Consider the following 15,607-nt stretch of genomic DNA (forward strand, 5'->3'; position numbering starts at 1 on the left):
AAGCCATCTGGTCCTGGACTTCTGTATGTTGAGATATGTTCTCTTTGACTTTTAAAAATGTATTTAATCAATTATTTTTAGAAATATATAGATATTTCTTTTACAATTTGACTTATAATAAAATTTCCCTTTTCCAAATTTGTTGCTTTATTTTTGTCCAGCTTTGGCCATTGGGAACTCTTACCATTGGCTTTTGTGTCCTTTTGACATCCTCCTTTTTTTTTTTTTTTTTTGTAGCACTTCTTTATTTTCTGGTATTATAAGATGCTCAAGGTGTATCTTGTGTATTTCATGATACTCAGTCCTAGAATTAGTTATTTCTCCATGCCCTAGCCCCGATTCCCTTTTTAGAGAAGAGTATTAGATACCAGTATTTGGATGACTGGTGTGGTCATTGCTGGTGGAGTTCTATTGCATCCAGTTTCTCTCAGTTATAGAATGAGGAAATATGTGTGTGTGTGTATATACACTAACTCAGATATATGCAAATATCTATAAATCATCCTGTTTGTCTGTGTGTCCATCTGTATCTATATTAAACTAAACATGAGTTCACATTGATGTATAATCAGTTATCACATGTATCCTTTTAGATTTCTTCCATTGGTTGTTTCTAGGATACCTGGCTCCCACCCTCTACATTTTGCTTGCTTGATTTTTTAAGTTCACTATCCATGTATAGCATTTTCCAGATTGATAGCCTATAATCCCATTATACTTAGGCCAGCTGATGAGAAGAGCCAACTCATTGGAAAAGACCTTGATGCTGGGAGAGATGGAGGGCAGGAGGAAAAAGGAGTGAGAGGCTGAGATGGTTGGATGGCATCACCGACTCAGTGGACGTGAGTTTGAGCAAACTCCGGGAGACGGTGAAGGACAGGGAAGCCTGGCGTGCTGCAGTCCGTGGGGTCACACAGAGTAGGATATGACTTAGTGACTGAAGAGCAACAATAATCGCATTAAAGAGAATTATCAATTATAATACAGTGCTTACATGTGGTTCTCTTTGCCTTTATTCTCAATCTCCACTAATTTTCTAAAAGATTTATATCAAGGACTTTCCCCCCACTCTTTGAGTGAGATTGTTTCATGTATTTGTGGTACAGTTAGATTTTATTGGTTACAGTTTGCATTCTATGCTAGGTCCTCCAAACCTCCTAAAAGACTTTTTTTTTTTCCTTTTAATTCTCATACATTAATTTTTGTTTTTGTCCTGAAAAGTTCTGTGGTTTTTGACAAATGTATAACTCCATGTACCCACTGTTACTATATCACAGAAAATAATTTCATTATATTACATATTTTTCTATTCATCTATTCAATTCTTCCTCCTTCTAATACCCTCCTAACTGCTTGTTAGGACAAGCAGTGCTATACTTATTGTCTCTGTAGTTCTGCTTTTTCCATAAAGCTATATAAGTGGAATAGTATAGTAGCCTTTCAGACTGGCTTCTTTCACTTAGAAATAAGAATTTATTCTTTATCTTTGTCTTTGCCTGGTTTGGTAGTTGATAGTTTATTGAAGGTGAATGGTATTCTGTTGTATGGGTATGTGTTAGAGTTTGCGTATCAATTCACTTGTTCAAGAACACCCTTATTGCTTCCACTTTGGGGAGATTATGGATAAAGTTTATATAAACATAGGTATGTAGGTTTCTGCCTGCAAATAGATTTTCACATATATTAGGTAAATACTTAGAAGTAGGGTTCCTGGCCCACATGGCAAACAATGCGCACTTTCTGAACAGTCTGCCAAACCACATACAAACAAGGGTTCCAGTTGCTCTATATATCCTTTGGCAAACTGTAGCATCACTTTTTAATTTTCACTTGTTATTATAGATGTGTAGTAGTATCACACTGTGGTTTTCATTTGCATTTCTCTAATGAAATATGCTGCTGAGAAAAATTTTATGTTTATTTTACATCTGTATATCTTCTTGAGTGAAGTGTCTATATAGATCTTTTGAACATTTTATGATTGGGTTATTTGTTTTCTTATTGTTTTTAAGTTTTTGTTTAATTTGAATATATGTTTTTATCAAATATTTTGTATGTATGTTTAAAATATATTTTTTAGTTTGAAGTTTATATTTTTATCTTTTTTTTTTCTATGCAGTGCTCTCAAATGAGTTCATTTTAAAATAAGTCTTAATGTAGAAACTAGAAGGGCAAAATTGAAGGAAAAAAGCTTTGGCTCTTGTGGTGATATTCTCAACTTACTTCCTCTTAGTTTTTTTTATTCCTTTAAATCTGCAATGATTGCTAGAATAAGTGACTTAATTTCACTGTTATGCTTTTTAGAATACTTGTATATATTTGAATTTTACTGGTAAGAATGACATTCAATATGGTTAAACCTTAAAGATTCACATATACATTTATAACTAAATATGAGTGGAATGAATATATTATGTTTGGAAAACAACTGGAATTTGGGATTTCCAGATTAAAATATCTGATTTTTTATTAATAATTTTTTCTATCTCAGATCATTTACTTTTGCTTTTTGAATCTCAGTTTCCTCAGATTCAATTTTACTAGGTTATCTCAAAGTGACTGTCTCATTCCAAAGTATTCTTTACCTTTTCCAGAGGTTAAGCTTTCAATAATTGCTAAGCTATTGTTCATGTTTCTGGTATGAAAGATGTTGGTATAGAGGAAAGAAAGAGAATAGGTAGATTTAGGAAGACATTATTGTAGTTCTTAAGAATATTGGATATTGTAGGCCTTTTTTCCTAATATTATCTTGACTTACTAAAATGAAATATAACTGTAAATACAATTTTAAAAATAAAATATTGTTGTTTGCCAGATTACCAAATAATGTCATTTAATAATGTTTGTTTTGTGTAACTAGCTTGTATTCCTATTTAGCTTGCTCTTTTGTAATATGTTTAAATATATCTTGATTTATCAGTGTGGTTTATGAAATGATATCTAACCCTAGAATCAGTGAAGCCATCCTATTTAGCTTGCTCTTTTGTAATATGTTTAAATATATCTTGATTTATCGGTGTGGTTTATGAAATGATATCTAACCGTAGAATCAGTGAAGTCATTTGCTTAGTTGATATCCTTATAACTTAGTAAGGATTATTATTAGTATCTCTTGAGGTTTTGCTACATTGTTTCCAGATACATTTTTTTTTCCAATTCTCACGATACCCTTTGAGATCCATTTTTATAGATAAGGAAACTGAAGATTATAAAGTACAGGTAAATTAATAAAATTGGCTTTAATTTTTTTGTTTTTAGTCTATCCATTAATCTCTACATAATGATTTTAATATGGGAGTTACAAGCACCAGGGCGCCTGGGTCAGGCAGATAACTGTAAGTGATTCTGAGTGCATGAAAGAAAGACAACAAAGAGAACAAAAGCAAAGCCTCATAATAAACAGCAGCTGATAAACAGCCTTAGATCATTCTTGCTCATTTAAAGATAGAATTTGTTTTTTCAAATGCATAAGAATGCTTCCTCTTTCTCCTACTTCTCATTCTTCTTATGACAAAAAAAAGAAACATAAATTCAGACATGTATTTGAAATATTCATATTATTCAAAGTTTGCAACAAATACAAAAATTTTTATGACAGTTTGGTGGACCAAATCACAGGTGTTGTCTAGCTGTAGCCTGTGTGCTAGTAGTTTCTGACATGTGATCTAAGGAGATAGCGGGAAGAAGTGGACTGCTATTTTGACTAACTAATATGTCTGTACTGGGCTAGTGCCTTTCACAGAGCATGGTTATGCCATGCTGGGCCTAGAGTGTTGCTGTGCTCATGTTTTATCACTTCCTTACAGTATCTGTATTTTATTTATGGTGGGAATATCCATCTCAAAGGGTATTGGGAGGATTAATTGGGAAAACACTTCTAGAAATACTATAATAAGACCTCCATTGTGCTCATGTTTTGTCACTTCCTAACAATATCTGTGTGGAATAAAATACATAAGACTGTGAGTTCCTGACCCCCATGACCTATACTAGCAAGAAAAATTAAATCACTGAAAATGTCACTTTCAGATGTTAAAAAAGATGTTTAGAATTAAATTAGGTCTGATTTATTTTAACACACTTTCTCAACTTTTCATAAAAGATAAAGGATTAAAAAGGCAATAAAATGAAAGTCTTCCTGATTGATGTTTCTTGTCAACAACCATTAAAAGTAAAACTTCAGATGCCTGACATTATACTGAATATTTCATAGTTACACATGCTGACTTCCAGAGCTCTTGGTACATCTTATCAGTTTTAGTATGTTGGCCCATAAATACCTTTCAGTTAAGGATGCACATAATATCTTATTTTATTGATGGGGAATTGATAGCCAAAGCAGTAAAATAACTTCCTGAAGTCGAGCATACATACATACATATATATATGTGTGTATATGTATACACACACACACACACACACACACACACACTTACATATACCAAGTAATTAGGAATTCTAAATTCAACTATTCAAATATTACAGAAGCATTTTTAATATTTTTACCTATTTTCAAAAACAAGATTATGGGCAATCAAAAACACCAATCAAATTTTAAAGTGTCCAGGTTAGTTCATTTTAATTACAGAGCAGGAAAAGTTAGATGATTTGGGGAGATAAGTGTATAAGAATACACAGAATAATAGTGGCCTTAAACTATAGCCGTGTTTGCGTGTGTGTGCGTGTTGGTGTCACACGAGTCACAGTTAGGATTTCCATAGCAGATAATTTTCTCTGGCTCAGAAGTTCATCTAGCTATCCTTTCACATTTATCTACTTGATCTTATAGCTTCTTATTGTTAATGGCCTCATTTGTTTTGCCAGGCTGCCTATTCTGAATCCAATTGAAGAAGTAATTTCTATTGAATGATTTCTTTCATTTTCATTTATCAAGCTAACTGGTTTCTGATTTTTTAATTATTGTACTATGAACTTCCTTCCCATCCAAGTTCACATCAAGATTTAGAGAGATTGAAGGCCCTTTAAACCACCTTTAAAAAAAAGTAAAGACACCTTTGGTCACTTCTTTCCCTGTGGATGCACTTTTTTCTCTGAGTTAAGTACCTCACATTATCAAGCTACTGCATGTGTCCATCAGAAGGTATATCTGTGAATTTAACCTAGTAGTCATTAAATAGTCTGGACTGTATGTGTTATAATTTGGGAAAGTAGCATATTTATTTCCATTTGTGATTTGGCAAAGTATGACAGCTTTTGCAAGGCATCTAGTTTTATTTAAATAATATGATAAAAAGCAACATTATCTCAAATCATACTGGCATATTTTTAATAGTTGAAAAACTGCTTGGATTTTGATTATTAAAGGAGAATCCTAAAATGACAAAATTCTGTAATCATATATCTCACTAAATAGTCTACATAGTACTATCTCAATATAGTATATTTTAAAAATCGTCCATTTCTATAACTGTCAGAACTAAACCACTAATCCTAATTTTGTTTTTATGTATAATAACTTCCTATACAGTTGTAATTGAGAAATTTATATGAACTAAATTATGTTTAACTTTAATATATATTTTTTGCATTATTTTATTTATATTGAAACAAGAAAGCCACATTTTTAACATTGCTCTTATGTTTCTTGGTAATCTGTAATGTTTGTCACATTCTCAATGTCAAGTAAAGTCTGCTTAATACTTCAGTTACAATTTAAAATAATTCATTCTCCTTTATCTTTGTATTCAGAACTCACCTTACCTTTGTTAAGCTGTTGAATAGTGGATATAGAGTTTTATTGTTTTTTTTTTTTTCCTGTTTAGGCCACTTAATTTTCTTTTCCATAAGACAATCAAGTGTGTTCCACTTGTTTTGGTTTTTAGAGACCTTGTCCCTTTCTCTTTAACCCTCAAAAAAGGAGAAAAATACTATTTCCAACAATCTGTGATCTCTCACTTTAAGACATGCTGTGTTAGCAATGAATGTCTAGATTTGCAATATGTTAGGGTTATTAGGAGGATCCTTAGAAAGAAAAGAGGATAAATTGAAGAATAATGAAGTTGGCACAACTGCAAGTTGAGATCTTCATACAGTCTTACGTAAAAACAAAACATTATCCATGATAGAAAGGAAAGAAACTAAAAAGAAAAAAAACAAACAAAAAAACAAACCAGTAAGTTAAAAAGAGAATACTGAGTTGTTTACCAAACTGAACCTTAATTGGGATTCGAACTCCTCAAGGGCTCTGTGAATGCACTGATATGCGTAGTGGTGGTGGCTGAGGAACTTCATTGCCTCTGGGTTCTTTGGAAAGGGTTTGTTATTGTTGCTCAGTTGCTAAGTCTTGTACAGCTCCTTGCCACCCCATGGACTGAAGCATGTCAGGCTCCTCTGTCCTCCATTATGACCTGGAGTTTGATCAGATTCATTTCCATTGAGTTGGTGATGCTATCTCACCATCTCATCCTCTGATGCCCCCTTCTCCTTTTGCCTTCAATCCTCCTCAGCAGAAAGGTAAGGTGGTCTAGTATTCCCAGTTCTTTAAGAATTTTTCAGTTTATTGTGATCCACACAGTCAAAGGTTTTAGCGTAGTCAATGAAGCCAAAGTAGATGTTTTTTCTGGAATTCCCTTGCTTTCTCCACAATCCAACGGATGTTGACAATTTGATCTCTGGCTCCTGTACATCTTTGAAGCCCAGCTTGTACATCTGGAAGTTCTTTGTTCACAGACTGCTAAAGCCTAGCTTGAGTGATTTTGAGCATAACCTTGCTAGCATGTGAAATGAACACAATTATACAGTAATTTGAACATTTTTTGGCATTGCCCTTCTTTGGGAGTGGAATAAAATTAACCTTCTCCAGTTCTATGGCCACTGCTGTGTTTTCCAAATTTGCTGGCATATTGAGTGCAGCACTTTCACAGCATCATCTTTTAGGATTTTAAAAAGCTCAGCTGGAATTCCATCACCTCCAGTAGCTTTGTCCGTGGTAATGTTTCCTACACCCCACGTGATTTCACACTGCAGGATGTCTGGCTCTAGGTGAGTGACCATACCATCATGATCCTCTAGTTTATTAAGACCTTTTTTGTATAGCTCTCTGTGTATTCTTGCCACCTCTTAATCTCTTCTGCATTTGTTAGGTCTTTACCATTTCTTTCCTTTATCTTGGCCCTCTTTTCATGCAATGTTCCCTTGATATCTCCACTTTTCTTGAAGAGATGTCTACTCTTTCCCTTTCTACTCTTTTCCTCTATTTCTTTGCCCTGTTCATTTAAGAATGCCTTCTCATCTCTCCTTACTATTCTCTGGCTTCTCTTCTTTCCTTAGCTATTTGTAAAGCCTCCTCAGGCAAACACTTTGCCTTCTTTCATTTCTTTTGCTTTGGGCTGATTTTTGTCATTATCTACTGTACAATGTTGTGGGCCTCCATTCATAGTTCTTCAGGCACTCTGTCTCTACCAGATCTAATCCCTAATTCATCACCTTCACTGTATATGACCTACTATGACACAAGGGATTTGATTTAGATCATACCTGAATGGCCTAATGATTTTCCCCTCTTTCTTCAATTTAAGTGGAATTTTGCAGTAAGGTGCTCATGTTCTGAGCCATAATCAGCTCCAGATCTCGTTTTTGCTGACTGTATAGAGCTTCTCCATCGTAGGCTGCAGAGAATATAATCAATCTGATTTCAGTATTGACCATCTGGTGATGTCCATGTGCAGAGTTGTATTGCTGGAAGAGGGTGTTTGCTATGACCAGCGTGTTACTTTGACAAAACTCAGTAATCCTTTGCCCACCTTCATTTTGTACTCCAAGGCCAAAGTTGCGTGTTGCTCCAGGTATCTCTTAACTTTCTACGTTTACATTCCAGTCCCTGATGATGAAAAGGACATCTTTTGGGGGGTCTTAGTTCTAGAAAGTCTTATAGGTCTTCAATTTCAACTTCCAGTCAGCTTCAACTGCTTTGGCATTGATGGTTGGGGTGTAGACTTGAATTACCATGATGCTGAATGGTTTGCCTTGGAAATGAACTGAGATTGTTCTATCATTTTTGAGATTGCACCTAAGTACTTCATGTTGGATTTTTTTTGTTGACTGTGTGGAGTACTCCATTTCTTCTAAGGGGTTCTTGCCCACAGTAGTTGACATAATGGTCATCTGAATTAAACTTGCCCATTCCCATCCATTTTAGTTCACTGATTCCTAAGATAACAGTGTTCAATTTTGCCATCTCCTGCTTGACCACATCCAGTTTACCTTGATTCATGGACCTAACATTCCAGGTTCCTATGCAATATTGTTCTTTACCGCATCAGACTTCACTTTCACTACCAGATACATCCACAGCTGAGTGCACAGAAAGAAGTTCCTTCTTTGGCCCATCTGCTTTAATCTTTCTGGAAATTATTAGTAATTACTCTCTGCTCTTCCCTAGTAGTGTACTGGACACCTTTCGACCTAGAGAGCTCATCTTCCTGCGTCATAATTTTTCTTTACATCCTGTCTCTGGGATTCTCCAGGCAAGAATACTGGAGTGGGTTGCCATTTCCTTCTTCAGTGGACCATGTTTTGTCAGAACTCTTCACCATGACCTGTCCATCTTTGGTGGCCCTGTATGCCTTGGCTCATAGCTTCACTGAGTTACACAAACCCCTTTGCCATGAGAAGGCTGTGATTCATGAATGGTTGGGAGGGATAAGAAGATGGAAATATGCTGACTTCTGCTCTTACACGAGCTCCAAAGACAGTGCCTAATTCCTGTGAGAGTGATTCTAACCATAGCAGACAGAAATGTTTATATGAAACAACCTATAAGATTCAGGACACGCAGATCAGGCTGGTGATTTTTCCTCCACAGTCACGAGTCTCTCTCACTCCACTGTTCTGTGTTTCTCTTCCAGTTTTAAGAAACTTTTTGATTGAATCTGGCTTCCCTGGACAATCCAGGGTAATTTCTCAATTTTAGAGCCAGCTGTTTTCTAGCCTTAATTCCATCTGCCAGCTAAATTCTCCTTTGCCAGGCAACTTAACATATGCCTAGTTTCCTGGGATTAGGAGACAGACCTTCTTGGAGGAGGGGCAGAATTATTCTGCTTTACCACAACTTTTACCTCTTCTTCAAGAGAACCGTGTGGTCTCTGCACTGACACAATTGTTTGGATTAGCTATCACAGGCTTTTCCATTTAGAGGGTGACTTAGGGAGGAAAGAAGAACTAACTATAACCTCTATTGTACTTTTGTTAGTAAAGTATAGCCCCACTTCCCATGGACACTTTAATTCTATCAGAACACTGAAATATTATATTGATTTTTAAAGAGTGAGACAATTTATTGCTAGCTCCAGATGCCCCTTGTGTACGCAGTACACATGCATACAGCTGAAGGTGATGTCACTAGTGAGGAAGGGGCATTTTCTCAGAGAACAGGATCAGCAAGTTGGCACTGACCTTGTTGATAGAGAGATGCCACTCAAGTAGGTTGTAGACATCAGTAAGGTGACCAGTGCAACACCTGAGTAATTTTCCTCTGCATGGGTCTGATCCTTGTTAGATTACAGAAATAAGTGAGGGAGATTTTGAAAGGAATCCCAAGAGAAGTTGTATTAATATTATACTACTCTATGATTATACATTTTACAAGGTGCACTGAATCTTTTTCATAGCAGTATTATTAAGTCAACTTTCATGGTGTGCTCCATTCACAAATCTTTTATTAGAAGGTTACTGAAAGAAAGGAAATAAGGCTGTCTCTCTCTCTCTTCTGATCCAAGTTAAGCCCTTGGATGTTTATTTCTGATCATTCCACTTCCTCAAGTTCTCTTTTGTCATGTTATTATAAGTGTCACATTTATTATTTACACTTTAGATAATTCTTAGATAGTTACAGATAATTAGGAAAGACAGTTTTTGTGAACTGCTGTCGTATTTTCTACAAATCTTCCTTTTTTCTTCTATGGATATTTAACCCTATTTTATTCAAAGAATTGTAAATTCAAGAAGCGCGGTGTTTCTCTCATAGTTTTGGTAGGTAGGGGGTTTCCTAGGTGACTCCACCTGCCAATGTGGGAGACAGGGGCGGGTTCCATCCCTGGGTCAGGAAAATCCCCTTGAGTAGGAAATGACAAGCTGCTCCAGTATTCTTGCCTAGAGAATCCCATGGACAGAGGAGCCTTGTGGGTGACAGTCTATAGGGTTGCACAGAGTTGGACATGACAGAGCATGCATGTGTTTTTGTAGGTAGGGATGTGGATGTGTTTGGGGACATCAGAGAGAATGTGCAGTGGTCTTTAAGTACCTGGCAAACTGCCTGCCATATGCAACATAGTCCTTTATTTCTAGGCCCCACCCAAATAAAATGTCCAAACTTGTAATTTAAAAATGAAGAAGTTCACATGCTTTCATTTGCCTTGTCCTGCTTTCGATCTGTTACTGGAATTCCTTGGTAACCACAGAAAGGCCCTAATGAGAAGCTGCCATGGCAATCTTAAGAATTCTACTGAAGTCTTCCATGTAAAATTCATTAGGGCTGTGTTATCGCATGGAGTTCATCTTGTTTAAAACACTGTCATTATTTCTCTTTGTCTTCATAGAATGAAAAGTCAAGACTTCTGCCTTTCGAAAATATCTTCTCTCATACTTGACTCGTTAACTGGAAGCACATTTTTATATTTTTGATCCTTACAAGCTACAGAAGTTCAGGATCATTGATTCTCTCCATAATGCCAGATGCTTTGCAAACTACAAGGCAGCCACAAATTCTGGGGATTCTGCGGACAATTATCTGCTCCATGGAGACTCTCCTCACAGGGCTAGTTCTCTACAGAAGCACCATTGTCAGGGAGCTGCCATAGAGACCACGTCTTTAGAAACCAGGAGGAGTCTTTGCAGGTATTCTGTGTGTCATTTGCAATGTTCTTATCTTGATGCTCACGACCATTTGTACAGTGCAATTTCTTTCTAAGATGCTTTGTATGTTCCATTCAACTGGCTTACAGCCTCAGTTTGGAACTTCCAGAGTCCAGGAAATAAACTTTGTATGTCACACACTTTATTTCTTAAAGAAAATGAACAATATTTCTCAGTTATTCTAAGGTCTGTCTTTTTCCATTCCTTTCCATCAACCCTCACATTTCTTCTTCTTATGGTCTTCAGTTATATATTAATTTTTTAACAGCAGGATCTTTATCATTCTTATACTTTTCCCCTACCTTGCATAGCATCTGTCATAATTCAAGTTACAGGGTAACAACTCAGTGAAAATAAAATTTATCTCTTATTTTCTTTCTTTCAAAAATAGTTTCTATGTATGATTTCAGTATGGGCACAGATGTAAAGAATTACTGGGTTGAAATGATCATGTAACTTACTAATTCTTAGAGTATGAAACAATAAGAATCACTTAGAAAAGGAAAGATGGGAAAGAAGGACAAGGGAAAAGAATGCATATGGAGTAAATGATACCCTTTCCTAATGGTTAAAAGAACTATTATTTTATTTGATGATTCTCAGTGTGGCCATAGGCATGCAGCATTGGCATTATCTGAGAACTTGTCTCAAATATTAATTTTTGAATCCTGCTCCAAACTGGCTGAGTTAGAAACTGGGGGGCTGAGGACAAGCAATCTGGTTTCTGATGAGCTTTGTGGTGATTCTGAGGCATGCACGTGTTTGAAAATGACTGAAGTCCAAACCCCTGCATTTGCACATAGAAAACAGAGGTCAGAGAAGTTATGCAGTGGTTCAAGGTCACACAAGTATGCTTGTTCATCTAAGTGTGCCTGTTTACATTTCTGGTTCTCCTTTACCACATGACCAGAGAACTGGTTTCAAGTTTACTTGTGATTTTGCAAGCTAATTATTGCACCTCCCTGAATTCAACGTATTTGTGGAGTAAGTTGCCATTTCCTTCTCCAGGGAATCTTCCCGACCCGGGAATCGAACCCAGGTCTCCCGCATTGTAGACAGACGCTTTACCGTCTGAGCTAGTAGGGAAGTCCCAACATATTTGTAGAATACTTAAACGTATGAACAGCAATCACTGAGAATGTACAATAAGCATACGTATAACACTTAGAAATTTGAATTGGCTGAATGATTTCTGAATATTCAGTTCTCAGCCTTCTATTATGCTTCATTTGACAATTTGCTTTTTAAGACCTAAAATCTTTTTGCATTTAGAGTTAATGTAAAATTAAAGCAGAGCTGCTTAAATTATATTTTCTTTTATTAAGACATTTTGATTCTTTTTTGATAGCATGCTATATTTTCACAAAACTCATCCCCCTACTCTCACATGGAAGCTCCATAAAAACTTATACTCCCTTTGTGAACATCTTTCTATAATATGGATTTTTGTTTTGTTTTTATTTATACAGCTCTGCCTACTGGTTATGTTTATATTTACTTGAACTACTTGGTAGGAGAGTGCCTACATGAATACTCCAGAAACGAACATGAGAAAAATGAAGCCCTAACTATTCTTTCAGTAGAAATAACACTTTATTGATGCTGAAAATTGCACTATAATTTACCTGCTGTGGATGACTACATGTGCATCTTTTCCTCCTGTTTTTTTATACACATCAAGAGGGGGAAAAAAAAGTATTTTCTTTGTGAAATAAGATTTCCAACAGAAGAGACCTGCTAACCACGGCTAAAACTTTTCAGAAAATAACTTAGCATCAGGAAGTGACATGTTTTCTACCATCTTGAAAATTCCTTGGGATCATTTTGTAAGTGTCAACACTACCACATGTGAGTGAGGTCATGAAGCACTCTGTATTGTGGTTAAGAGTTTGGTTTGAGAAAGTTGGTAAGCAGAATATTGTTCTGGCTCCCCACAAAGATGTCTACGTCCTAATCCCAGGAACCTAGGAATACTTTATCTGGCAAAGGGGAATTTAGGTGGCAGATGGAATTAAGGCTGCCAATCAACTGGCACTAAAATAAGGAGAGTGCCCTAGGTTGTCCAGGTGAGCCCAATGCAATCACAGGTGGAGTGGAAGAGAATAGCGTGGTGAGAGGGAGATGTGACTATGGAGGAAAAATCGGAAATGCAGTGTTGTTGGCTCTGAAGCTAGAGAAAGGGGCATGAACCAAGGGAGGTGGGCAGCTTCTAGAAGCTGAAAAAGGCAAGGAAACCGGTTCTCCCCTAGAGTCTTCAGACAGGAGTAGAGCCCGGCCAACACAACCATTTTAGACCAGTGAGACCCACACAGGGCCTCGAACTTAGAGAAATGTAACATAAATGTTTGTTGTCTTAAGTGCCACTAAAATTGTGGCTGTTTGTTATAACAGCAATGGAAAATACAGGAAATAATACAGATTTGTATTCAAATCTCAGCTCTACCACCTACTAGGTACATCCATGAGCTACTTTCTTAAACCCTGAGCTTCAGTTCATTTGTCAACAAAATGTGTGTAGAATAAGTGCCTATTGATAACATTGCTTTAGGAATTTAGTAAGAAAATGTTTGTAAATTGCTTGTCATTGGCCATAGAATATGTACATATCTGTTGTTATATATAAAAGCAGAAGTTTTTTATATGTGAGAAAAGCAAATAGTTTCTGAAAACAATGGGTCCTCTTGTTGAATCTTGTGTACTTCAATAGTAAATTTTTTTAAAAAGTAAACTTCTCTTCAAAATGATTACATAAGTAAACCACTGGAAATCAACAAGATAAGCCATTAAATTAGTTTTATTTCTTTTTGAGTGAGAAATAAACTTTAGAATAAATCTAGTCTGGTTAACTAATCACATTTTAGTTTGAATGGTGTCACAGATATCATTTTTCATTGACTTAGAAGTTTTTTAAAAAATGCCCCTCAGGTAATAGATCAACACACGTTTGTATTTTGTTAGAGACTTTATTCTACTTGAAGATACAAGAACAAATAATCTCCAACTTTGGATCTGTTAGGTACTGGATTTCTCAATCCAGGTGGCCTTGGGGGAAAAGAGGTGGAGGAAGGTGTATCTGCTTCTTAACCATTTTTCTCTCAGTTACGCATCTCATCTGTGATTAGAGGAGTATTCACATAGCCCCATTCAGATGTAAGAGGAGATACAAAATCTGGTCCTCAGCTTGAGCACTATCTAGTGACAACTGTAAATTATGGAAAGAGGAGCATCCCATCTTGGTGAGCAATTAAGGTATGTCAAACTCCTTACTGTGGAGGAGTAGAAACCTAAAAGAGAGCCTGGAATACACTTACCAAGGACCTAAATCTGTGCACTACATTAGATTTTTCTCATCATCCTAAAGGGTATGCAATGTAACCTCCATTAGTAAAACTCCCATTGTGCCATAGTCTTAAGATGTGACAATTGCTAAAACAAATAAATAAGGCATATAAAATCATTTTACTAATATGTACATTAAAACATTTTGGCAATCATGTCTGCCATTTTGTATGTGTGCAATTTATGTTAGCAGAATTTCAATATGCATTAGTGCCATTCAAATAGAAAGTATTTATTTAATGTTTATTTGGGAAGGAGATCTTTAAAACCAATAAATATTTACATGATCCAAGAAAAGATAAATATTTTCTTTTCAATGACTTGCAAATAAATAAATAAGAGTTACCTTTTAATTCAATATTAACATCACAATTTATGAGGTTTACCTAAAGCATAATTATTGCTGGTAATTAGGAGACATGAGATTTCAGTTTTGTAGAAAAATTCATTTCTTGGAAATGTAATGCAATCTGTTGTTTACTCATCATTAAACATATGTTGTTTTGGTTAATTCAAAGCAAAAATAAAGGCCTGATCTCAAGTATACTTAATTTATTTGCCAGGTTTTAAATATATTCCCACTTATCTTAGCATGACATTTATTTGTGTATGCTCCTTTTAGCTTATTTTTAGAAGATGAATAAAGGCCTTAAGGAACTACCCGTGCTTTATATTCCTCTGTTTCTTTCAAGATTTTCTTTTTGCTTGAAGCAAGAAGTGATATATTAAGCATTCAACAAAAGAAAGTCAGAAAAAGATAATATAATCTGTGGAAGGAAGTTGAGCTTGATGATGTTTCATTAAGATTTCTCATTTACATGGGAATCTTCAAAGATGTATATATATTTTTTTAAAAAATTGCAGAAGAAATTTTAACTGCAATCAAGTACAATCACTGTCCCATTTAAGCCCTGTTACCCTTTATCAGGCATTCCCTCCTAAACACAGATATACATAGACTTGCTTTGATGCTACGCTTTTTACAATTTTAAAAATGTTTTAAAAATTGTATTTTAATATTTTAAAAATTCTAAAGTGAAAGTCACTCAGTCCTGTACAACTCTTTGGGACCCTATAATCCATGGAATTCTCCAGGCCAGAATACTGGAGAGTATAGCCATTCCCTTCTCCAGGGGATCTTTCCAACCCAAGGATCAAACCCAGGTCTCCCTCAGTGCAGGCAGATTCTTTACCAGCTGAGCCACCAGGGAAGCCCCAGAATACTAGAGTGGGTAGTCTATCTCTTTTCCAGCAGATCTTCCCGACCCAGGAATCAAATCAGGGTCTCCTGCACTGCAGGCAGATTCTTTACCATCTGAGCTTTCAAGGAAGCCCCGATCCTTAGAAATAATTGCACTGTTTCAGGAAAAGGTAAACTTCCCATCAATTAAATCAG

The sequence above is a fragment of the Dama dama genome, chromosome 9, assembly GCF_033118175.1.
Source record: "Dama dama isolate Ldn47 chromosome 9, ASM3311817v1, whole genome shotgun sequence".
Classification (NCBI taxonomy): Eukaryota; Metazoa; Chordata; class Mammalia; order Artiodactyla; family Cervidae; genus Dama; species Dama dama.